At 37.0% G+C, this 25,860-nt stretch overlaps 2 protein-coding genes across 4 annotated transcripts in view; one reads left to right on the top strand and one right to left on the bottom strand.

Moving 5' to 3' along the window:
- GRM1 (glutamate metabotropic receptor 1) overlaps positions 1-24,262 on the bottom strand; it is a 468,268-nt gene extending 444,006 nt beyond the window's left edge. The window contains exons 1-2 of the mRNA XM_042940021.1: positions 24,185-24,262; positions 21,084-21,254 (exon numbers count right to left, since the gene is read on the bottom strand). The gene's annotated coding sequence lies outside the window, so the exon portion shown is untranslated. The remainder of the gene's footprint in view (positions 1-21,083; positions 21,255-24,184) is intronic.
- Positions 24,263-24,526: 264 nt separating this feature from the next.
- SHPRH (SNF2 histone linker PHD RING helicase) overlaps positions 24,527-25,860 on the top strand; it is a 95,311-nt gene continuing 93,977 nt past the window's right edge. For 2 of the 3 annotated variants that reach the window (XM_042940018.1, XM_042940017.1), the window contains exon 1: positions 24,527-24,728. The gene's annotated coding sequence lies outside the window, so the exon portion shown is untranslated. The other variant, XM_042940019.1, reaches the window with a different exon arrangement.

Below are 25,860 nucleotides of genomic sequence, written 5' to 3'. Positions count from 1 at the left end.
CATTTTCCCACATATGTTCTGCTGTGGTGTACCATTTGGGAAAAAGAACATGGAGGAGGAAAGCAGAAGCAGGTTGTATGGCTGCAGGTGGACCACGAGTCGTTCTGAATCTTCAGTCACACAGGATTGCTCAGTTTCCATTAAAACGTGATTGGTGGCTGTATTACGTCCCAGTGGCTGGGTGTTAGAATAGAGTTCGACACCTGATGGTAGAACTCTGTACCCCTATCCCCAGGGAAGCGTAAGCACTAAACACAAGGTCAGAATAAAATTGCATCCAAGAATCCCCCCCAAAAAAAAAAAATTCATTCAACAAATGAACAACTACAACCTATGGCAAACTATAAAAGCAAGCCCTAAGGAAGGGGAAATATCTGATTCCCAGAGGTATCACATTATAATATTTTAAATGTCCAGTTTGCAACAAAAATTACAATGTATGCAAAAACAAAAAGAAAGCATGACTTAGTCAGAAGAAGAATTAACTGATAGTGTCCCTGAGAAGTATAGACATTGGGCTTACAACAGTAAAACTTTAAATCAAGTAGTCTTAAATACCTTTAAAGAACTAAGGAACAGTTGAAAAAAAGCCAAAGGAAACCTTAATAACATTGTCTCAACAAATAGAGAATATTAATGGAGATAGAAATTTTCTAAAAAGGAACCAAAGAAATTCTAAAGCTAAAAAGTACAATAACAAATAAAAATTCACAACAGGGTTTCCATAGCAGATTTGAGCAGCCAAAAGAAAGAATCAGCAAATCTAAAGTTAGGTCAGTTGAAATGATTTAGCCTGAGGAGCACGGAAGGAAAAAGGTAGGGAGGGAAGAAAGGAAGGAAGAAAGGAAGGAAGGAAGGGAGGAAGGAAGGAAGGAAAGAGAATTAACAGAACCTCCAAGACCTGTGGAACACCATTGAGTGTACAGTCATATGAACAATAGGAGTCCCAGAAGGGAGACAAAGAGAGAAGGGCCAGAAAAAACTTTTGAAGAAATAGTGGTCAAAATTTTCCCTAATTGATAAAAGACACAAACCTACATATCCAAGAAGTTGAATGAATTCCAAGAAAAACACAAGAAGATTCACGTGAAGTCACATCAAGTATGAGATACTATTCTGAACTGAAGGATGGCAAACATATGGTGCTATTGCTAAGTCTGATCAGTTAATATCCATCACTGTTCTGAGAATTCTATGAGGTCAATCACTATGTCTGATTACATCCTTAGTTTCGAGCAACATGTCTGGGAGGAAATGGTGAAGTAGAGCATAAGTAAAGTTGAAATACCACTGAGATCAATAGAGAAGGAGCTGGATAGGGGAATTTAAAGACAAAATGGGGATTCAACTGAGGGTAAAATTTTTGAAATTTGTGGCACCAATAGACATATTTTTCTCTATTATTGGCCAACAATTTAAGTTAAGGTGATGAAAAGGAAAATAGTTAGAGAGGCAGATGGAGCAAAACGAAGAACTTTAAAATGTACAGGAATTAGGGCATAGGAAGTATAATCAATAATATTGTAATAATGTTGTATGGTGACAGATGGTGACCGCATTGATCATGGTGAACACCGAGTTGTGTACAGAATTGTTGAATCACTATGTTGTACACCTGAAACTAAAATAACATTATATGTCAAGTACATTTCAATAAGTAATTAATTAATTGACTTCTAGTGTCTAATTTTACCAGAAGAATAAGATCAACAAAATTGAGTTTTTTTAAAAAGCGCAGGAATAACTTTATTTGGTACCTGAAGCCACTCAGGATGATTGAAATGATATGAAATATGAGACTGGAAATTAGTTCCAAATTCTTGATAAGGACAAAAAGGCTAAGCACATGTAATTATTTATTACGATAATTTATACAATTTAAAGCTTCAAAAGGGGGAGAAAGAACTTGTAAAGAAACCAACTCTGTTAAAAGAAAGTTACATGTGGAAATATAGCCCCACTCCTGAAGCTTAGGTACACATAACCTAAGACTGAGGATGATCCAGGAGAACTGAAGAAAAATGGTTACTACTACCAAGAGCCTTGCATCAAGTAATGAGACAGCAGTGTTCTGCTGAGGAGGGAGCAGGGAGAGTGACCTCCTCAGAGGCAGAAGTGTTCCAGGCCTGCTGAAAGCTGAGGGCACAGCCGTAATACAGAGAAAAATGCTCCCTCATTCCAGGCCTCACAACAATCACAAGAAAAGACCAATCCCCCTGAGCAATATGGAAACTGTAGTTCACTGAAGATAACTAGGGCAATAACAAAACCCAAATCTGGCTTAGCTCCTGACTAATTTAACTCAGTCTTCTGTTGACAGAAAAACAAGTGTGCCTGTTCTGGGTAAAAAATTACTTACCTTAGTCTCTGCTGTTCTTTTACCTATAACGTCAAGTATTCAATAGAAAATTACTAGACACACACATAAAAGCAAGAATTACCCAGTGTCTGCCAATGAAACAGTAAAAAGAAAGGCAACATAGAACAAACAAATTAGAGCCTTGGTGGCTCAGTCGGTTAAGCATCCAAATTCAGCTCAGGTCATGATCTCATGAGTTCAAGCCCCACGTTGGGCTCTGTGCTGACAGCTCAGAGCCTGAGGCCTGCTTCAGATTCTGTGTCTCCCTCTCTCTCTGTCCCTCCCCCATTTGTGCTCTGTTTCTGTCTCTTAAAAATAAATAAATGTTAAAAACAAATTTTTTTAAAAGAACAAATTAGTATGCATTCTGTGTTTAGGCAGTTCTGTTTTTGAATCCTAGATTTTCTGCTGACTTACTAGGTAATGTTGAGCAAGTTACATGCATCCATTTCTCCAACCTTAAAACACAAATAAGAACAGAATGAAATGATTTTCAAGATTAATGAGACTGTGAGCGAACAGTGCCTCAGACTGCCTGTCATATAGAAGGCACTAAAGATGTGATCGTTGTTATAATAGAGAAAAAGTTTAAAGTTATATTTTATTCTTATGGTTATATTTATAGAAAACAATAATTAGATTGAAGTATTTTTAATATAAATTATCACATATGGAATACCTAAGTATAGAGTATCTTCTACCTTTAACAAAGTCCTAAAAAGGATCTATGCAAATCATAACCAATTCTTTCATAACCCAGAATGGTAACCAGTCCTTTTATATTCTCCTCATGGATGCAAAGAGTTGAAATGCTTTATTGACAACAATGCAAAATTATGCTGTTGAACTGATATAACCTAGGAAAAACCAAATAATAATAATGATGATGATGGTTTTATTAGCCTAGGTGGCCTTACTATAGGGAAACAAAATCCCATTCGACTTCCTTTAAAATATTAAATTTTCTAGTAGTCCTTGAAATAATCTTTGAGATCTTCTAGTGTTCCCCGGATCCCTGGTCAAGAACCACTGCTCTAATAAACTCTAAGGAGTATGCCTTGCAAAATCAAGTCATTTTAGTGCTAACCAAATGATAAGATAATCCTAGAAAACTAAATTATATAAGGGTGATACCATTACTCTGTTTAAAACTTTCGAGGTTTGCTATTCAAAAATAAGTAAAGACTCCAAATTTAAGAATGAAAGGTTTAAGAACAATGTGAGGGAACATCACCACGAATGGAACCACCACAAATAAGAACTGAGACGATACCAATGAGTGGATTATGGTCATTCAGAGACTACCTGATAGGGAGAACAAAATTTGATCTTGGTTTGAAAGGATAAAAGGAACATGAATTAGTAAAAAGATATAACAGAAATGCCTTCCAGATGGGCCATAATATATCTGGGGGCAAAGAGGCATTACAGAGCTGAAAAATAAGATTAGCTCAGAAGAAAAAGAAGACATATATTTGGGAATAAAACCAAGTGTTGGTATGACTGGATAGGTCATCAGTACTCTCTATTGCTTCCCAGAAAGTTTATACCTAAATCATCATAACTGCTTTTGTTTGTTTATTGTTCATTTGTTTACTGTTTAGGAGTTCCAAATCAGAAGTTTCACAATATGCTAGGAGCCTGCTCCAGGCTTTATAACAAAAAGGCAGTGAATGTCTCTGAGGTACAAAGGAGTTGCAGTTGGCTATTTTCCCCCACACGTGTAATTTTGTTCTGCTTTGTTTTTGCCAATTACAGATTTCAACACAGAAACAGCCTGCTAAAGAAAACAGCTTGGGGATATACGTTGTTCTTAATGACTGGTTACTAAGTATTTTCAGATCTTAATGTTGGGTCAGGTCCTTAATGTAATTATTGATTTCACTTTTAAGCTTAAAAATAAAAGGATTACTGTGCACTTACATATCCATCCTGTATCCAAGTTATTAAAAATCATGTTATTTTATGAGTCATGTTTTAAAGCATTCTACTAATATTTATAAATGTCTGTTTCAATAGGAAATGTTCAAATTTTGTCTCAGACATAATAATGCATACCACCAGAAATTTCAGGAATCAGTCCAGTAAATGACTAAAAGGAATATATTTATCCATTCATTTATTCTTTCAGCAAATATTTATTAAAGGCACACACACACACACACAAACACACACACTCACACTTAAACACACACACACATGTATATTCAAAACTTTTGGCAGTGATCGTTGACTATCAAACCACGTTTTCAGTTTTAATATGCTGATCTTGAAGAACTAGAAATAGCAAATAAGTGGGTATTTAACTCTGACTAAAAGCCAGTTGATCTTCACTCTTTTCAAAATTAGGTTATACATTATATTAACAACATACATCATTCCCCTTCAAAACAGGAAACTACAATGGAAATGTCAACTTAACTTGTGATTGCATTATTCTCAGATAACCCTTACATTCAAACACAAAGTTAGGAACCATGAGAAAAATCCCAAGGGTACTTTGTAAAAAAAATAGTGTAATGTTTATCATAGATGATACTCTTCTTTTGGTAATCAAAATGGCTACTGTAACTTTATTTCATCCAAATTTTCATTTTTTATACAACCTCAGGAAACTTATCATTGGCTCTTCAGCAAGGATGTTGGGGATATTGTTGCTATAGTACACAGTGTTCTTTTGAGACACTCAGGGGACATCTCTTTATGGTTTTAGTATTAGTGATGGCCATATTTTTCAGCAACTACTTAACTTCTATATTATAATACCTTTTCTTTAAAGTTTATTATTTGAGAGAGAGAGAGAGTGGGGGAGGGGCAAATAAAGAATAAGAAAGAAACCCAAGCAGATTCCATGTTGTTAGTACACAGAGCCCAATGTGGGGCTCAGTCCCATGAACCATGAGATCAGGACCTAAGCTGATACTAAGCATTAGACACTTAACCAACTGAGCCACCCAAGCACCCCTGTATTATATTTCCTTGAATCACAAACAGAAATATGCTTCTGCTTTGCACTGGCTTCTAGAAAACTCAAAGTTAAATCTGTTATTGACTCATAGCAAGTATATAAGGAGAATATATGCCCCATAAGAATAATGCTTACTTCATGAGTAACGTTCTAGAGTATTTGGCTAAACATTGGTATCCTACTAACTACATCAATTCTCCGTAGTTAAATTCTCTGGTGCCTTGCTTTTACCATTGACCCTTACTGGTTTTAAATAATTTGCTGTACTTTACTATCAGTTTTCTATTTTCTATTTGAGCTCATAGCTAAAAATAAATTAATTCATATGTATCTAAATACTTTCATAAACACACACACACACATACTATAGTGCAGACATGACAACTGTGTACTTGATATACAGTCACAAACATATCTATGAGACTAGTTTATTAGACAGTTCACTGAGTTACAAGATGACATAGTTGTTTTGTTTGTTTTTCCAAAAAGCTATACCAAATCTCTCCCTCTAGGCTTCCTTTTTCTTCTGAGGAACTACTCCCTCACCATAATAACCAGATTATATAATTTTTTAGCTACTTTAGTTACTAGAAGAGTCTAATCTCAGGGTTTTTGAATTTTATTTTTTTTTTATTTTAGAAAGAGAGAGCACATAAATGGGGGAGATGGTCAGAGGGAGAGAGAGAGATTGAGAATCTTGAGCAGGCTCTGTGCTCTGCACAGAGCCCAATGCAGGGCTTGATCCTACAATCCTGGGATCATGACCTGAGCCAAAATCTAGAGTGGGACATTCAATTGACTAAGCCATCCATGCACCCCTCTAATCTCAGCTTTGTTGACTTAGTCTTCTTAGTTTTAAATTTTTAATTACATATCTGATTCAAAGACCTTCTTATACCCTCATCCTAACCCAAGTTAGAGCTATGACTCTAGAGGCTTAGATTTGGAGCAGAAGTATCTGCTTTTCACAAGCCTCTCACTTCTCTTGGCCTTTTCACTATTCTGATTCTTCCATCATTGAATATACATGAACTAGGTGAGGAGTGGAGCCAAACCGCATAGGGTCACTGCTTAGGGCTTGAGTCTAAGATACATGTTCCAATTGTACTTTACCAGGAGTTATTGAAAACCTGTATGATCATTGATAATGTGGTTCTTGGATGCTTATTCTGCTAATGTTTCTTAGATGTATCTGTTACTTGCACAGACACCTAGGGAAGGGGGGGGTGGTGAAAAGAGATAATCTGGATTTTTTGAGGCTCCTAGCTGAAGGACCACCAAAATAGCACCATTAACCTCTAACAATGTTCATACAACTATTCAGAACCATTGGGTACAGGAGTCTACAAAACCGACCTCCATAATAAGAATGTATGCAACAAGACCCGAGAATAAGTAAATAATGACAAGTAGTTTCTGTGAGTTCACCTGATCATTTGTGCACATGCTACCAAATAATTCAAGAATTCAAAGAAGCAGATGTGAATGGATATCATTCAGGAAACCAAATGCCAAGCTCCTTCTTGCCGCCATCACAATCTTCAGGCATTCTCTCTCCCCGCCCACCTTTCCTTAGCCTTGAGGAGAATGAAGGATAGCCTTTCTTCACAAACACTGCATTTTTCCAAATCCCACTTCCTACTTCCTTATAATGACTATGAGTGATAGGACAGGTGGGGGCATCAGAGCCTCTTCTCAGAACTGGCACATATCAACAAGCCCTAAAGAACGACAGCTAGCCCCAACTGCTGATGAGTATGGATTGTAATAGGTGGAATACTTTTTGTTTTTATTGCCAGCTTTGGGTCTTAGCCATAATTCCAGGACAGCAGAAAAAAATGTTTCTCAGTATCATCTCAGGTCTTCCCTAACAGAATCTTAGTTGTATTCAGATAGCTGGTTAAGATTCCTTAATTTCAGGAATGATAGGCCTTTTTGCTAACCTTAGAAAATGTCTCATGATTAATATAAACTTGTCACAGAAATCCCATTATTCCATTCTCCTTCATTGGGTACTCTTCCCTATATTCCTTGGAGATAGAGGTGGCCATATGACAACAGTCATATTTAATGAAGCGTAAGATAAAATCTTCTGGAAAGCTTTGACATAAAATGTTGTTCCCAGTGGTGCCTGGGTGGCTCAGTCAGTTAAGCATCTGACTCTTTATTTCAGCTAAGGTCATGATCTCACAGTTCATGGGATTGAGCCCAGGGTTGGGCTCCATGTGCTAACAGCATGGCGCCTGCTTGGTATTCTCTCTCTCTCTCCCCCCCTCTCTCTTTCTAGCCCTTCCCAGCTCGCTCTCTCTCTCTCTCTCTCTCTCTCAAAAAAAAAAAAAAAAAATGTTGCTCCCAGATGAAAAGATAGTCCTTACAAGAAGTTTGCATCCCAGCCCCTTCCTTTCTACCCAGGATACTGGTTGTGTGGCCCTGCTTCCTAAAGCAGTGGCAACCATCTTGAGATCATGAAAGGAAGGCCAATGGAAGCATGGAGATGCTCACAAAGTACAAGGTTACCCTTGGGCTGTTGTAGCTGCTATAGCCAACCTGTAATCATCTTTTCCAGATTTCTTGCCTTTATTATTTAACCTAGGCTACAATCCATCAGGAATTGTTAATTGCATATCAAACCCCTGATATCTGATAAAATTTATATTTTAAAAATGTACAAATTGTTAATGGCCATGAATTTTTATTAAAAAAAATTATATTTACCTCCGGACAATTTCCTCCCAGATATTAGGACAGCCTGTCTTGACGACAATCTCTCTACCAGTGTGAGGGGCTTTTAAATACTGCTTTCTAGAATAATTATTCATTGGTCTCATTATTTTTAATAGCTATGATTTCAAAAGATTGGGAATAAAGTATTATTTTTCTTTAAAAAAAAAAACTAAACAGGACCACCTGGGTGGCTCAGTCAGTTGAGCGTCTGACTTCGGCTCAGGTCATGATCTCGCGGTCTGTGAGTTCAAGCCCCGCATCAGGTTCTGTGCTGACAGTTCAGAGCCTGGAGCCTCCTTCAGATTGTGTGTCTCCTTCTCTCTCTGCCCCCACTCCTCCTCTCTCTCTCTCTCTCTCTCTCAAAAATAAATAAACATTAAAAAAATTAAAAAAAAAAAACTAAACAGTTTCTTGTCAACTTATTAGACATCTAGTTCCTATGGTTGGAGCTAGATATGCAATGAAAAAAATGAAGCAAAATTTAAAGGGTGTTACAAATAGAAAAATTAGAGATAAACATTATAGATTCATTCATTCACTCATTCATTCATTCATTTATCTTTTTTAGGTAGGCTCCATGCCCAACACGGGGCTTCAACTCTTGACCCTGAGATCAAGAGTCACACATTCCACCACCTGAGCCAGTCAGGTACCCCAGAGCTAGACTAACTTTTAGATAAACATATCACATTTTTAAAATCCTGTAATTTGAACATCTGTGCTTGCAGATATATATAGATGGTAAACTTGGGAGAAACTGCTACATGGCATTAATTGCTGTTATTATTTGCTGAACAGGTAAACTTAACAACAAAGTCTTTTAGAATAGCTTATAAGAACAGTTTCATGCCATGTATACTTGTGCAAGGAAAAGCTTTTTTTAAAAATAAATGTAGTCCATCATATATGTGAAGAGAACAATAGAGTTGTTAATTTGTTATAGTGATGATATATTTTCAGCTTATGTTATTTTCCATGTTCTCAGTGATTATTTAAATATATAATTAATATCTTCCTGGCAAACAATACATCTTCTATATCCAGATTTACTTTAGAAACAGAGGAGCATATTCCTATAGCCTGAAATCTAATTCTTTTATATTTAATCTTCCATTTACTACACACGTTTCAGATACAAATGAGGTTTATTTGATTTTCTTAAGCTGATTAAATGTTATAGATGACCATAGTTGAATTTACAAAACACAGCTTTCTTCTCTTTCTGCCCAAGGGAGCTATCTATGTCCTTCAGTTGTTCCATAGTCTAGTCTAGTTATTGTAGCTAAAAGTAAACCGTTATTGCATGGTGGGAGATTTGATCTATTCAGGGAGAAATAAAATATTTCTTTGCTTACACAGGTTCAAATAGCTTTGTTTCCACAGATTTATAGGACAGATATTTTTGATGCTATTAATCTCATGCTAAATTTGCTAATATTTCAAAAACAAAATTGGTTTGGTATTTTCTTCTATTACCACTAAGGAATCATTAGGCTGTGCATCACAGGATAAATGTGCACATTCCAAAAAAATGCCCCTAGTCTTCTAGTATATCTATTCCCATTCATTGTCATTCTCAAATTGCTTGCATGGGATTTTCGCTATTGGACACTCAATGAATAAACCTCATATACACAAATCTGGGCATGACTTAAAAAGTAAACCAATTTTTCTCTTCCTTAAGTGATGCCTAACCAATCAAACACTATGTTCTCTGATTATAATGATCAAAAAAGGAACAGACATAAATTGTGACTTAAGGCAATGCTCATTTTTCAATGCCTCCTTTATCTCATCTCTGAAATCATTCTTTCTATTTTCTATAGCCCCAACCAACAAATCACTAATACAACTGGTCACTTGCACAAACGCACCTGAGTATAATGGATTTTTCAGGGTCACTGATCATCAAATATGTATCCCTTCTCTCCCAGTCCCTTAGGGTTCTACTGTCCCTGGAGAATCTCTTAACACTGGTTATGGAAGAGCTCCCAGGCCATTTCCATATTATTAGAACCTCCTAAAAACAAAGTAAGTGTATTTTAAAAACTGTAAGTTGTTATGGAAATATAAGCAGCCATTGTCTTATTCTGTTGGCTTTCTGTAACAAACTACAAGAGACTAGGTAGCCTATGAACCATAGAAATTTATTTCTCTTAGTTCTGTAGGCTGGAATTCCAAAATCAGGGTGCCAGCACAGCCAAGTGAGGGCCCTCTCCCAGGTCACAGACTTGTGATTGTATCCTCACATGGCAGGAGCAGTGAGAGATCTAAGTGGAGCCCCATCTATCCCTCCGTGAGGTCTTCACCCTCATGACCTAATCACCTCCCAAAGGCCCCACTTCCTAATATCATCACCTTGGGGGTTAGGTTTCAACACATGAATTTTGAGGTCATACAAACATTCAGACCATAGCAGCCACTGTTGTTCTTAATTCAACAACAATCAGTATTTACTGAGTGACTACTATGTGCCAGTCACTTTTCTAAGTGATTAGAATACGTCAGTGAACTAACTACACACAAAAATCTCTGATTTTACCTTGCCATTTTGCAACAACATGGATGAACCTTGAATAAGTCAGACAGAGAAAGACAAGTACTATATGATTTCACTTACATGTGGAGTCTAAAACACAAAACAAAAGAATAAAGAAACTAATAAAAAATAGAAACATATCCATAAATACAGAGAACAAACTGATGGCTGCCAGAGGGGTGGGGGAATGGGCCAAATGGGTGAAAGGGAGTGGGAAATACAAGATTCCAGTTATGGAATGAATAAATCACAAGGGTGAAAGGTACAACACAGGGAATATAGTCAGTGATATTGAAATAGCATTGAATGGTATACACCTGTGGTAAGCATAGTATAACATATCAACCCGTTGAGTCACTATGTTGTACAGCAGAAGGTAATGGAACATTGTGTGTCAACTACACTTCAATTTAAAAAAATAAAATAAAATAATTTTTTAAATCTGATTTTTTTTTACCAGGAAGAAACAAAATAAATATTAAACACAGTAAGCAAGTAACTTATACACATCACAAGTGCCCTGGTGAAAATAAGAACAGCAGATTAGGGAACAGAAGTGTAAACTGAAAATAAAGAGTGAGATTTAATTTTAAATGGGATAGTCAGGGGTGCCTGGGTAGCTCAGTTGGTAAAGCATCTGACTCTTGATTTCAGCTCAGGTCACGATCTCACAGTTCATGAGATCGAGCCCCATATCAGGCTCTGCACTGATGGTGGAGACTGCTTAGGATTCTCTCTCACTCTCACTCTCTCTCTCTCTCAAAAATAAGTAAACTTTTTTTAAAAAATGGGATAGTCAGGCATCATTGTAAAGATGACATTTAAACAAAGGTTTCGGGTGTTGTATGGAAACCAATTTGACAGTAAATTTCATATATTAAAAAAAATAATAATAATAAAAAAAAAATAAAAAAAAATAAAAAAAAAATAAAAAAAATAAAATAACTTTCTAATTGTTAAAAAAAAAAAATAATAATAATAATAATAAACAAAGGTTTCAAGGAGATGAGCCCTGAAGATACATAGGAGTATTACAAGCAGAGGAAGCGTCCAGCAAAGGCCCTAAGGTTTGAGAGTTCTCAGTATGATTGAAGACACATAAGGACATAAGGCTGGAAAAAAAGTGAATGAGGGAGAGATAAGTAGCAGATGAGGTCAGAGAACAAACAGAGAACCAGTTTATATACAGCCTGAGAGGACCTTATAAGGAATTTGGTTTTAATTCTGCATGAAATGGGGAGTCATTGAACAGTTTTGAGCAGAGAAGTAGCATGACCCGACTTATGATTTAATAAGATTACTGTAGCTACTTTGAGAAGGAGTAGGGAGGCAAGAGTGGAAGCACTGAGACTAGCTAAGAGACTACTGCAATAATACAGACAAAATACAGTGGTGGCTGAATAGGCCAGGCTGGTAGCAACAGAGATGGCAAGAAATTATCAGCCTCTTAATGTATGTAGAGGCAATATGATTTTCTGAGGGAATGAATGGAGGGTGGAATTAAAAAAAAAAAAAAGAATCAAGGACGAGCCTAAGATTTTTGGCTTGACAAGCAATTCTTGAAAGGATGGAGTTGTTATCAATAGTGACTCCCAGCAGGCTTCAAAAGTTGCCTCATTACCAGAGTTTGGAACAACTTTTGGCTATTGTTTCTTATCTAGCTTCTCATCTCAAACAACATATGGAAGAGTCAATTCTACACGTGGAAAATGTAACAACATGGAATAATTTCTAGAGTGACAGGAAGGTACAGTGCCCTCCAAAATCCCCCACCTATTGTTTGTATCTGGAATCTACACTGTTAGAACCCTTCTTAAAGGTTTTGAATACTATTACAACACAAATGACCACAAAGACAGATGCCATTTAAGTTATCAATCAACAAATATGTTTATAGCTTTGTATGCAAGAGTTATCAAAGAAATACGGGAAAAAAACACTGGAAGGGGCCTTCTCAACTGTTATAGTTTTAAAATAACTAACCTGAAAGACAAATTATGGGACTTGTATAGGTTCATAAAACTTGCTGGGACAAGACATGAGACTAGAATCCAAGTCTCCTTGTTCCTAGTTCAGTGCTTGTTCTGGGTAGATTTGTTAGAGGAACAGAATGAGTAGTGCAGAATGGATCCCTATTTGGGAAGACAGTGGTGCTGAAGGCAGGGATGGGCACCAAACGCAAGACAAAAATTATTACAAGTTGTACACTTTGAATATACACAATGCATATATGTCAATCATACCTCAATAAAGCCATTAAAAATAAACAATAAGAGGAAATAAAAATCCCTCCATCTCTTAGTGTATCTCTCCACTTACAAACAACTCCTAAAAATAAATTACACTGGATGATCATTTCTCATCACTGTATTAACTCTTCAGCCCACTGAGAGCAAGTTCCCCTTTCACCACTACTTAAATTCCTCAAGCAAAGTCACTAAAGATCCCTGAAAAGATCCAGGGGATCTTTTTAGCTCTCGGCATATTTGATCTCTCTCCAGCATTTCAGTGCTGCTAACTCCTCCCCCAACAATAAAACTCTGTCCTCCCTTGGTTTCTGTGACTTTAAGCTTTCTGGGCTCCCCATCTTACCACTCAGCCCACATATTCTCAGTCTCCTTTGCAGCTCTTGCTCCTACACTTGCTCTTTAAACAGTGGAGTTCCCCAGAGTTCTAATCTTGATCTTTATCTCTTCCTCCTTTACAAGCTACCTTGGAGTGATTCCATCCTTTCCCTTGATTTCATCTACCACCTATGTGCTCATTTCTGTCTCCAGGCCAGACTTTTTCTCTAGCCCCATGCTCATGTGGCCATTCATTTAATCATTCAACTCATCTAAATTAAGTGCCCCTTATGTGCATATCTATCCACAGACATCTGAAACTCAACAACTGAAACTGAAATCATCTTCCTCTTCAAACTGTACTTGCTGATGTACTCCTTATCTTTATAAAAGACACTACCCAACTCACAGATACTCCCCTCCTCTCCATTCCTACTGATATTGCCTTAGTCCAAGGCCTTACCATATCTGAACTCACCAGCTGCAGTGGTGTTCTAATGGTCTCTCTACCTCAAGTCTCCCATCCATTCCATTCTAAATAGCATGACTAAAATTACCCAGTACACAAACCTGACCATATCATTTCCCTGACTGCAATCATTATATGCCCCCCATGTTGATAATGTAATAAATTCCAAATGCCTTATCCAGGTACAAAATGTGACCGATAATCAAACTCTTGGCTACTCCCCCATTTTATTTCACTTCTTGTTCTTCCCTCATCACTTCTTCACTTTCTCTTTTCATCCCATCTATGGCCAACAGTCTGCAATTTCTTCAAATAACCAAATCTGCTTTACATTTCCAGGACTTGATACTTAAGGGGCTCCTTTTACTTGAGGATACTTTATCTCTTTGTCTACCTGGGACATATCCATTAATTCTTCAACACTCTATTATCCTTTCCTCTATGAAGCAATTTCTAACCGTCCCAACAAGTAGAGTTTGTCATTCATTCACTTGTGCCCTCACAATAATCTACACTCTATCATAGTACATGCAAAAGTTCATCACACTATTTTTAACATATGTCTGTCTTTTCTTACTAGACAGTGAGAATATTGGCAAGGATTCTACGTCATTCATTTTTATATTTCCAACAGTTTAAAAATCTTTTGACCCACAATTCTGTAAAATTTTCACTAAGCAAAATTTATCATATGTAAAATTTTTAAAAAACGAGGATTCCTGCATATGTAGCAACTTTTTCCAAAGAAATAAATACTGAATTATATACTCTTAAGAACCAAGACAGATATGAGAAGATATTTCAGACATGGAGGAGTTGGGGTGGGAGGTGGTGATTTCTATACCCTTTAAGTTATTCTCACATTACCAGTGCTCCTACTGTGTCTGCCCAGGATATATCTGCCTCATGGACTTCATAAATTTTCCTTCACATTATATTGGCAGTAATGTGGCAGGCGAGAGAAGTCAACTCTGTACAGAAATTGGCCTCTGTTCTGACCTTTTCTGTGGATTATTTGAAACCTCATTCAAAGTAGCAAAGCTTCCTATAACTTTCAGACAGGGTCTCTACGAAGCCACAGCATTTTCCTTCAAAGTGTGGGTGAGGACAATTTTCCTATGACTTGATCCCACAATAGCAAGGCACTCAAGTTATTAAATTGTAAGGAATTTAGACTGTTAGAAAACCTGTCAAGACTGACTTTTTGATAACTGCCACAAATGATTTTAATGCCTTTAAAAAACACTCTGAAACAGCAAAAGAACCCATAAAGAGATAACGCAATTAAACACTTTTTGTTGCTTCCATGTTGTTATATTTATCTCTAATTAGAGAATAAAGCATATGATACAGAGAATCTAGAAGCAAGGTTTATTTACGTCTTCAAACATAGTTTTTTTTCCCAACATTCATTTCCATATCTTGGATTTTCTAATGACTGTCACTATAGAAATATTCCATTATATTTCCTGTAACTGTGCACCATAAAAAGGATGAAGACAATGAAAAACCTATTAACTAAAACTGGTCCTTTAGAGCAGAGGAACTTCAATAAACCTGAAGAGTTTTCTAAATGCATATCTGTACTCAAAATGATTGAAAACACACGTCCATAAATTTCTATTTTACATAAGAGGATGCCTCTTTTGTAATCAGGGCAATAAGCACTGATGATTTAAATTTATTTTAAATACTTGATTAAATATCTCACTTCTGCAAACACATACATTATAAATTACCCTCCTCAATGATAAAAAAAAATTGTACTTTTCAGTTTGATTTTAACATGAAAAATTAAAATCACACTCATCTGGAAAGAAATTGAAGAAATATTCTGCACAGGAGAAAAAAGACATTAAAGTAATAGGACTCCTTCATTGGTTTCTGTAAAAACAGAGAAAACACTACTTACCATCCCTTTGTCAAACAAAACATAGAAAACAGCTTCTTGTTCAAAATATTAGGGGCAGGCAATGCATTATTGCTATTGTCATACTGTTTGGCTAAAAATTTCTTCTGCATAGAAAATTATCTTTCAAAGGATCAAAATATAATGAAATATATAATACCTAGTTGATTACAAATGAATCATTTTTTATAAGAACAGTTCAAATTGTTAAAATTTCTCAATGATCAGTCTTTTTCTTCAGTTTTATTGAAGTGTTGACAAATTTAGCGTATGTATTTAAGGTGTACAACCTAATCATTTACTATACATATACATTGTAAAATGATTACTACAATCAATTTAATTAACATAGTTACATAGTTACTATATTTGGGAGCAGTGAGAACAACTTAAGATCAACTTTCTCAGCAAATTTGAAGTATACAATATATTACTCATTAAAATGACCATGCTCTACACTAGATCTCTAGAACTTATTCATCCTGCATAACTGAATCTGTAAACTCTTTGAACATCTCCCCATTTTCCCCATCCCCCAGTTCCTGGAAAACACCTTTCTACTCTCTGCTTTTAAGAGTTCAAATGTTTTAGATTCTATGTATAAGTAAGATTATGCAGTATTTGTCTGTGTCTGGCTTATTTCACTTACCATAATATATTTCAGGTTCACCCATGTTGTTGCAAATGGCAAGATTATTTTCCATTTTAAAGCTGTGTATACACACTTAGGTTGTTTTTGTACATCAAACATTGTGCATAACTGTGCAATGAATGTAGGGATGCAGATGTCTCTTGGAGACACTAGTTACATTTCTTTTGGATATATACCCAGAAATAGTATTGCTGGATCATATGGTCGTTCTGTTTTACATTTTTGAGCAACCACCATACTGTTTTCCATAATGGTTGTACTAATTTACATTCCCATCAACAGTGTACCAGGGTTCCTTTTTCTCCATATCCTTGCCAGCACTTGTTATCTTTTATCTTTTTGATAATAACCATTCTAACAAATGTAAGATAATATCTTATTGTGGGTTCAATTTGCATTAATCTTATGAATTGTGATGTTGAGCACCTTTTCATATACCTGTTGGACATTTGTATGTCCTTTTGAGAAATAAGGTCCTATTCAGGTCCTTAGCCCATTTTAAATTGGGTTATTTGGGTTTTTTGCTGTTGAGTTGTTTGAGCTCCTTATATATTTTGGATATTAATCTCTTATCAGATAGATGGTATGTAAATATTGTCTCCTATTCTGCAGGTTTCTTTTCCACTCTCAATCATTTCCTTTGCTGTGCAGAAACTTCTTAGTTTAATGCAATCTTATTTGTCTATTTTATTTTTGTTACATGTGCTTTTGGTGCCATATTTTAAAAAAAAGTCATTGCCCAGACCAATACCAACAAAAATTTTCCCTATGTTTTTATCTAGTAGTCTTACAGTTTCAGGTCCTATGTTTAATTCTTTAATCCACTAAAGTTGATTTTTTTTACATGGTGTGAGAGAGGGGTCCAGTTTAGATCTTTTCCATGTGAACACCCAGTTTTCCCAACACCATTTATTGAAGAAACTATCTTTTCATCATTATGTGTTCTTAGCACCTTTGTCAAAGATCAGTTGACCATAAATTCATGGATTTACTTTGGGCTGTCTATTCTGTTACATTGGTCTATATGTCTTTTTTATGCCAGTACTATACTGTTTTAATATAACTTTGTAATATATTTTGTAATCAGGAAATGTGATGCCTCCAGCTTTGTTATTCTTGTTCAAGATTCTTTTGGATATCCAGGGTGTTTTGTGGTCCCATATGAATTTTAGGGTAAAGAATGCCATTGGGATTTTTATAGGGATTACATTGAATCTATAGATGGCTTTGGGTAGAATGGACATTTTAGCAAAGTTCAATCCATGAACCCACAATGTCTTTCAATTTACTTGTGTCTTCTTTAATTTCCTTCATCAGTGTTTCATACTTTTCAGTTTACAAGGCTTTACCTCTTTGATTAAGTTTATTCCTAAATATTTTATTCTTCGTCTTGCTGTTGCAAATGGAATTTATTCTTTCATTTCCTTTTTGGATGGCTTATTATTTTGTGTACAGAAATGTGATTGCTTTTTGTATGTTGATTTTGTATCCTTCACTTTACTAAATTCATTTACTAGTTCTAATAGTCTTTTGCTGTTGAGTCTTTAGGGTTTTCTACATATATGGATCATGTCATCTGCAAGGAGAGATCATTTTACTAATTCCTTTCCAATTTGGATGCCTTTTATTTCTCTTTTCTTGTCTCATTGCTCTGGCTAGGATTTCCAATACTACATTAAATAGAAGTGGTGAGAGTGGGCATTCTTGCCTTGTGCTGGATTTTCAAGGGAAAGCTTTATTAAATATGGTGTTAACTATTGGCTTTTTCAGCTGGCCTTTTTGTGTTGAAGTAAATTTCTTCTGTATTTATTTCCTTGAGAGCTTTAATCATAAATGGATGTTGACTTTGTGAAATGTTTTTTCTGCATCTATTGAGAACATCAAATTATATTATATATTTATTATATTATTAGCAGTAGTGTTATATATTGTTATTAGGTTGTTTATTTAAGGATTTTCTTGTTTCTTAATGTAGGCACTTATTACTATGAACTTCTCTCTTAGAATTGCTCTTGATGCATCCCATAAATTTTGGTTTGTTGCATTTCCATTGTCAATGTCTCAAGATATTTTTTTATTTGTCTTTCGATTTCTTCTTTAAACCATTTGTGGTCAATAGCATGTGACATATTTGTGAATTTTCTGGTTTTCTTCTCTTATACTATCATGGTTAAAAAAATGTTTGATATGATTTCAATCTTCCTAAATTTATTAAGATTTCTTTTGTGGCATAATATATGATCTGTCCTGGAGAATGTTCCATGAGCACTTGAGAAGAAGGTATCTTTTGTTGCTTTTGGATGGAATGTTCCTGTATATATCTGTTAAGTTCATCTGGTATAAGGTGTCATTTAAGGCCAATATTTTCTTATTGATTTTCTGTCTACATGATCTATTCATTGATGTAAGTGGGGTATTAAAGTTCCTTAATATATTTTACCGCCATTTCTCCCTTTAGGTCTGTTAATATTTGCTTTCCATATTTAGGTGCTTCTATGTTGGGTGCATATTTATAAATGTTATATTCTCTTGTTGGATTGACCTCTTTAGTCATCATGGAATGCTCTTCCTTGTCTCTTATTACAGTCTTTGTTTTTAAGTCTATTTTGTCTGATATAAATATAACTACCCAATTTTTTGGTTTCCATCCACAAATAAGATCTTTTTCCATACCTTCACTTTCAGTCTGTGCGTGTTCTTACATCTGAAGTGAATCTTTCTTGTAGGCAGCATATAGATGAACCTTATGTTTTCATCCATTCAGTCACTCTATGTGACTTGATTGGAGAATTTAGTTTATTTAAATTAAAGTAATTATTGGGGTGCCTGGGTGGCTCAGTCAGTTGAGCATCTTACTTCAGCTCAGGTCATGGTCTCACAGTTCATGAGTTCAAGCCCCGCATCAGGCTCTGTGCTAACAAACAACTCAGAGTCTGAGCCTGCTTCAGATTCTGTGTCTCCCTCTTGCTCTCCCCCTCCCCTGCTCATGCTCTGCCTCTCTCTGTCTCTCAAAAATAAATAAATGTTAAAAGAAAGAAAGAAAGAAAGAAAGAAAGAAAGAAAGGGAGAGAGAAATTATTGACAGCTATGTACTTATTGTCATTTTGTTAGTTGCTTTCTTCGTTTGTGATTTGATTACTTTCTTTAGTGATCTCCTTATTTCTTGTGTACCTACTATAGGTTTTTGTTCTGTGGTTCCCATGAGGCTTATATATAACAACTTACAGCTATAACAGTCTATTTTAAGTTGATAACAACTTAAGTTTGATCACATTCTAAAGTTCTAGTTTTACTCTGTGCCCCCCCCCATGTTTTACATTTTTGATGTCATATCTTATATCTTTTTATCTTGTGCATCCTTTAACCAATTGTTGTAGTTACAGTACTTTATCAGATGGGTCTATTGCAAATATTTTTTCCCAAGCTATGGCCTGTCTTCTAATTCTCTAGATATGTTATTTTGCAGAGCAGAAGGTTTTAATTTTAATGAAGTCTGGCTTATCAACTATTTGTTTCATGTACGTGCCTTTGGTGTAGAATCTAAAAAGTCATCATCATATCCAGCGTTATCTAGGTTTTCTCCTGTTATCTTCTAGGGGTTTTATACTTTTGTATTTTACATTTAAGTCTATGATTCATAGAGAGTTAATTTTTATAAAAGTAATTTTGGTATTTCTTTTTTGTTTTTTTTCAATTTTCTTTTTTTTAATATTTATTTTTGAGAGAGAGAGAGACAGAGTATGAGCGGGGAAGGGACAGAGAGAGGAACATAGAATCTGAAGCAGGCTCCAGGCTCTGAACTGTTAGCACAGAGCCTGACGCAGGGCTCGAACTCCCAGCCCAGAGACTGTGACCTGAGCAGAAGTCGGACGCTTAACCAACTTAGCCACCCCGGCACCCTGACTTTGGTATTTCTAAGGTATAAAATGGGTTTCAGTTTATAACATCATGGCTATAGGAAGTAAGGGTTTGATTTATGTGAGCTTGCTTTTTAATCATCCAGAAATCAATTAGGTCATACGTTGGAGTTTATCTACTCAAGTGGTTCCTAAATATCTCTCTTTATTTAAATTAGTTTCACTACAATTATATGAGATGGTTGGATGGATTGGTTTGTTGTTTAAAAATTAACTCTCAGGAGCAAACAGTCAACACAGGAGCAAACAGTTAACAGTTACAGCATGTGGATATGATTGATCATTATATACTATTACTGTGTAGTATTTAAGGTTTTAATTATATAAATTTATTTAAGGGCTCAAAGAATAAATAAAAAATTCAACAGAGTTTAAAGGAGGTGAAACTCAGATCTATTTTCGACATTACCTCAAGAACTGACCTAACCAATACACCAGTGGTAAGGTCTGAGCATGGTGCTACCCTTCTGGTGGATGGAAGCTTTGGAAAGACTCTATTCTCTGTTAAGTATCATTTTATGCTACTATGACCAAGGTTGAGATTTTAGATTCATTCTGAAAGTGTTTCATAACTATTTTTGTACTTTACAATGACACCTGATAGTAACCCTTGAAATATTCAAAAGACATTTATTTGTATTTTTCCAAACCTGCATAATAAATATTACTTGTCATAAGCATCAGTAGAATCATCTACAATATTCCTGTTGCTTAATGCCTAGAGGCTGTATTGAAAAAAATCAATTGGAAAAGAATATTAGAACAAAAGTAACAGTTGGGAATGGAGAGTGGAAAGGGCCATGAAAGGGATCAATGATACTGATTATGTCATCCTCGTTGAGAAACACTGAATATAATCTCACATCTTTCCTTACCCAACAGACTCAGCTTCAGCCTTGCTTTTACTGCTCCTTGCTTTTACTTAATTTATAAGCATTGCTTTATTGACAACAAAGACAAACAGAAAGAAATGACGAATTACCTTCTCCTTAAGTCACAAGTTCATGTCCAGTGCAGCTTTTTGTGTACAGTTTACGAATTTTGTTTTACAAATTATGAGAGGCAGAAGGGACACAGCTTGAGTTTTCATTTTTCAGGTTGAGTTTTCAGCAGGGGAGACAGGACAAACTTTGCAGTTTGAAATAAATCCAACCTGCAAATCATTGTGGGAAAATTAAATTGAAAGTTAATAATTAGACTTATCCACAGCCAGCCTGAGGAAAAGCTGTGAGGTTCTACACATGAAGATTTGTGTTCAGGTCACACACCGCCTGCCCTTCAACATATCCTGTTCACACTACAGCAAAGCATGCATAATCCCTCTGATACCAGTTTTTGTTTGTTTGACCTGGCATCACTCCCTTGGTCACAGCTGATCACCCCTGCCAGAGCCAATTTTGCAAGACTGTGTTTCTTTCACTCTCTGTTAAAACTACACACATTTTTAACAATGGCCTTCGGCCCTTGCAATTCACTCTGGAATGGTTACTTTGACCCTAATACTTTCATTTGGTCAGGAGGAGAAAAAGTAGTCTGAAGACAGGCTGGTAGTGGAGGAAATGTCAAAAAAGAGTCATCTTTGGCAAGCCTCAGTCATACTGAGTGGCCGTTATCTTCACTTCCAGAGAGCAGGCAACGGTGAGCAGAATAAGGAATAAAGTTCTCAAGCAATTTTATTAATGATCTATTAAGGAGAAACAGTCCTGGACCCGAATGATCCTTATTGTTGATATACATAGCCCTGTGTCAGCAAATAATTACAAACTTTTTGCCTTCATTTTTTGCAGGCCAACCCAGGAAGTCTGGTGATAATTGCTTATTTTTATCTGATAGCCAAATACATGACTTAGTAATAAGAGGCAACGGCCTACACAGAATAGTCAAGGGAGCTCTATATCCTCTTGTCTCTCAGAGCTAAACGGTGGCAAATCACCAAATTTCTCTGACTCTCAGATTCCTCTTCTGTAAAATGAGAATTTTAAATATTTTAAATATTTTAAATTTTAAATTAATTTTAAATATTCCAAAATTCATGAAATTTTAAGTATTTCATAGAAAAACGAACATGAAAGAGCCTTGCAAAATAGAAAGTTCTACTCATAAATCATCAGTTACCTTGTTTCTACCCAGAAAGGGAGTTAAATTTGCTTTAACTCATCTATTCTCTCTCAACCAGTCTTCCTCCTTAAGACCAACTTATTCAGGGGCTCCTGGGTGGCCCAGTCAGTTAAGCATCCAAATTCAGTTCAGGTCATGATCTCAAGATTGGAGTTCCAGCCCTGCATAAGGCTCTCAGCTGCATAAGGCTCTCAGCACAGAGCCTGCTTCAGATCCTCTCTCTCCCTCTCCCTCTCTCTCTCTCTCTCTACATCTCTCCTGCTTGTGCTTTCCCTCTCAAAAATAAATAAACGCTCTCTCTCTCTCTCTCCAAAAATAAATTAGCATTTTATTTAAAAAAAAGGGGGGGCATCTGGGTGGCTCAGTTAGTTGAGCATCCAACTTTGGCTCAGGTCATGATCTCACCTTTGTAAGTTGGAGCCCTACTTAGGGCTCTCTCCTATCAGCACAGAGCCAGCTTTGTTTCCTCTGTCTCCCTCTCTCTCTGTACCTCCCCCCACTTGTGCTTTCCCTCTCAAAAATAAACATTTTTTTTAAAAAAGAACATTAATTTCCAAAAAGATGACTTTAATTAAGGATATGGCTATAATAAAGCTACTGTCCCCAAAAGGAACTTGATGCATAGCTTTGGTCTAGTGAGACCACACAGGAAGCAAATGATCTGACTATAAATGATCACATTTATAGTTTTAAGAAGTAGTTGAACTCTACAAACACTGGGTAGTTCACTTATTGGTTTGTATCTGGGTTATACTTGTGAAATGGCATTAGATCATTAGTATCTGAAGGGTGGATGAACTCAGTTTTGTAAGGGGTAAAAAGGTGTCTCACAGCTGGGAACTTCCAGATACCTAAGTGCAAAAATGAACCATATTTTCTAAAATTAGCTCTGGTGATTCTGATATTGCAACACATTACTCCATAGAGAACATTTTTCAAAGAATATACAGGACACTCTGCAAATATAGGATTGAATACACCATTGGAATATTCAATAGGAAGAATTTTGTTTAACTGTAACTACTGAGTGATAGTGCATAGATTCCATCTCTATAGTTAAAACTGCATTTCTGCACACTTACAACTGAATCTCTGTAGTTTAATATTTGTACAGGCTAACAATAATTATGTCTGTAGAGATTCATTACCCCAATTAAGGTGAACAAAGATGAAATGATGCTGTGTTTATTTTCACATGTTTCTGTCTGGCACCAGTTGGACTTAGCCAAAGTATGAGCTTAATTCTCTGCTCCAATGGTAAGAAGTGACATAAAAATACCAAAGATAACCTTTTACAGCTCAATATACATTTAAACGTGAGTTTGAGCTTGCACGTCCAAAAGAAAGGGCCCATCTTTTTGTACTTAGTAAAATGATCGGTTCTCCAAAGAAGTCTGCTTGCCAGTACAAACGCTCCAGCATTTGTACTCCTTTTTCAACTTGCCTCATGAAGCCTGGGAGAAGGTAACTGATTTCCACCTAATTTTACCGGGTTTACTTTATGTAAATGGCTTCTTTCAGGCTTAGAAGTCTGTGATGAAGTTCTGTATTGTGTAGGATACGACCACTCTGAACTGTCTGCAACCACAACAGATGTTTTCTTAGACAAGAACTTACTTCTGTGCTTCTGACCACACATGCCGAGACTCCCCTTTTTGAGCATTATGCTGAACCCTCATTAGGTACTCACTAGTCATTGAGTGCCTGATGTTTCCTGACGGTCATGTTACAAGCTCTTGGCCCTGAAGCCTCTCAGAGTTATTCCAGTTAACTAAACGTACGCCTTCACTCATGAGAAAGAGGCTACCTCTCGGAGAGAATAAGAAAAAAAAAAAAAAAAAAACTAAGATATTGGAAGGCCTGCTTCAGTACATGTAGTTTTTCTCTCCTCTTAAACTACTTACTCACTTTTCCTGAGAAGCCTTTTAAAATAACTTTTCTGACAGAGATAAGGTTCATCCATACCTAGATAGCAGCTGCTTTCTAGAAGCAATAGCAAAGGTGCATTTGCAGAACTCTCTTCTGCCTTTTTATTAAATCCACCAATCACTCCCATCACTTGCTTCAAGCGGAGTACCGCCCCTTCAGCGGGGAGCCCCGCCCACATCTAATATCTGCTTAGAGCCTCGCCCCCTCCTTAGAGGTTCCAGCCAATCCTGTACTCCTAATAGCTTGGGGCAAAGCTATCGCGAGATCCCAACGTATCCTCTGCGAGACTTTAATCGTGTGGACTTGCGCAGAAGCGACGTATGAAGCTATTGCTGGAGAAAAGGGGCGGGGCGCTCCGACGTGCGCGTTCACCTTGACCCTACGCTCCAGCGCGCACCCGGTAGCTGGGACCTCTGGTTTCTGGGCCCCCCGGGAACCCCAACACAAACCAGCGTAAAGCGCGCGTGCCCATCTCAGACGGGTGTTCGGTGGGTGGTGAATGCTTGCCCGGGACTTGTGGGGGGCTTTAGTGGAGCCCCGAGCCTTGGTGCAGAGTGTCTCAAGAGGCTTGGAGAACCAGGTAGGCTCTTGGATGATGGGGGGTCAGGGGTCAGAGGTTGGGGACGGAAGACGTCTCCAAACGGAGACGGAGGTCCCTGGGAGAGAAGAAGTAGTTGTCTGGAGCCTAGGAAGCTAAAGGGCTGAGAGAGAACCGCAGCGCGAGTCTCCCCGACCCTTTCCCATCCCAGACTTGGGGGCCTCTGGACCGCCACGGCCCCCCAGGGAGAAGGTAGGGCCGTGGGAAAGGAGGCTGTGCTTCTCCCCGGGGGCTGGGGCCCGCGGTGTTTAGATCGAGCGCCCGAGGGGCTGTCGCGCTCCTCGGCCTCGCGGTAGCTTGTTTGCCGGGCCTGCTGGGAGCGATCTGGCGCTGACAGCCCAGCTTTGATTCCTTGAACCGCTTTTGAGTTTTGGAGGAAAACGGAGTAGGTATCGCCATTCCTAACACAAACGCCCCTGGAGGCTGCAACTGGGCAGCTGACTACCTAGCTTCTAGGTGCGCGGGGTTGTAATGTGGTAAACGGGAGGCGAGGCTTCTAAGTTAGTCTGAAAGTTCTCAGCTACCTTTAGAGTCAGATTAATTACATTCGCACTCACAACCACCCTTGCACGTTGTACATTTTGGCTCCGTGGTCGCTGCTAGGTTTATGAACAGAGATTTGTTATCTGATGATTGACTGTCATTGTCAGATATACAGTGTTTTAAAATAATGGCATTAATCTCGTGACTTTTTTCTAAGTGACTGGACATTAGCCAGGAGTTAGAAATCCTAGATGTTGGTTTATGATCAGAAACCATGCTGGAAGCTGAGTACTATTGAGCATTAGCGAGATAAGTGTGCCTGTACTGGATAACCTGCTCTTTCTAGAGCTCCCCAGGTCGAGTTAACCAATAAGCTAACAGTTGAGAATAAAATAGTTTACTTTTGAAAGATGCTATTGTGTATATGTCCTCTTTTTGCCCAAGCCTAAAAGAACTGCACTTGTAGAATTATTAAAACAAATCTTTTATTAAGAGTTCAGCCTACAAAGATTTGTGGGAACAGAATGTGCTGGTGAAAAAGCTTCTTACCGGGGCATTTTTTAAGTTTATGTGACATATATTTTGGGGTTCGGTAGATTAAAATACTCTCATCTTGTTGGAGTTATAACTA

The sequence above is a fragment of the Panthera leo genome, chromosome B2 (genome assembly GCF_018350215.1).
Source record: "Panthera leo isolate Ple1 chromosome B2, P.leo_Ple1_pat1.1, whole genome shotgun sequence".
NCBI lineage: Eukaryota > Metazoa > Chordata > Mammalia > Carnivora > Felidae > Panthera > Panthera leo.
The sequence above is the reverse complement of the archived record's forward strand: the minus strand, read 5'-3'. Positions and strand labels throughout refer to the sequence as shown.